The following is a 599-nucleotide window of genomic DNA, read 5'->3' as shown; positions in this document are numbered from 1 at the left end:
AGGAAAAAAAAATCTTTTATATTGGTTGTAATTAATGCAAGCAAAACACTTATTTTAGTTTTTACTTTTCTTCTTCTTTTCCATTTTTTTTCTAAAAGACAAATCACTATCATCATCACTCCAAATAGTTAAAATATTTAATTAACATAATCACAAAACTTCTAATTGCAAGAAACATGATTCAAAAACTTTAATTTCTAAATCAAAACAAGCAACAACTAGTACGTCAACTACTATCATTAGGTTTCTTCATCACTCTAGCTCTAGGCACTTAGTACTAATGACAAAAAGGATTAATAAGGACACAAAATAAAGAAAAAAACCATATAAAACAAACTAATTAAACATGATTCATCATGACCAAGTGATTAATCATCCATGAGAAGCTTGTGACCAATCTTATAAGAAGCATGGGCATCAATGCATGCATACTCAACTTGCTCAATGCTCAAAACCCTAGCTTCCCAATTACTCATACTCACATGCTTAGGCTTCTTCATACTCAAACCAACCACATCCTTAGCCAGATCCTTCAACCCCAGCCGGCGAAACCGGCCGGGCCATTTTTCCATTGCAAGCTCTCTAATATCGGCATGTAC

Source organism: Arachis ipaensis, chromosome B03, assembly GCF_000816755.2.
Source record: "Arachis ipaensis cultivar K30076 chromosome B03, Araip1.1, whole genome shotgun sequence".
Classification (NCBI taxonomy): Eukaryota; Viridiplantae; Streptophyta; class Magnoliopsida; order Fabales; family Fabaceae; genus Arachis; species Arachis ipaensis.
The sequence above is the reverse complement of the archived record's forward strand: the minus strand, read 5'-3'. Positions refer to the sequence as shown.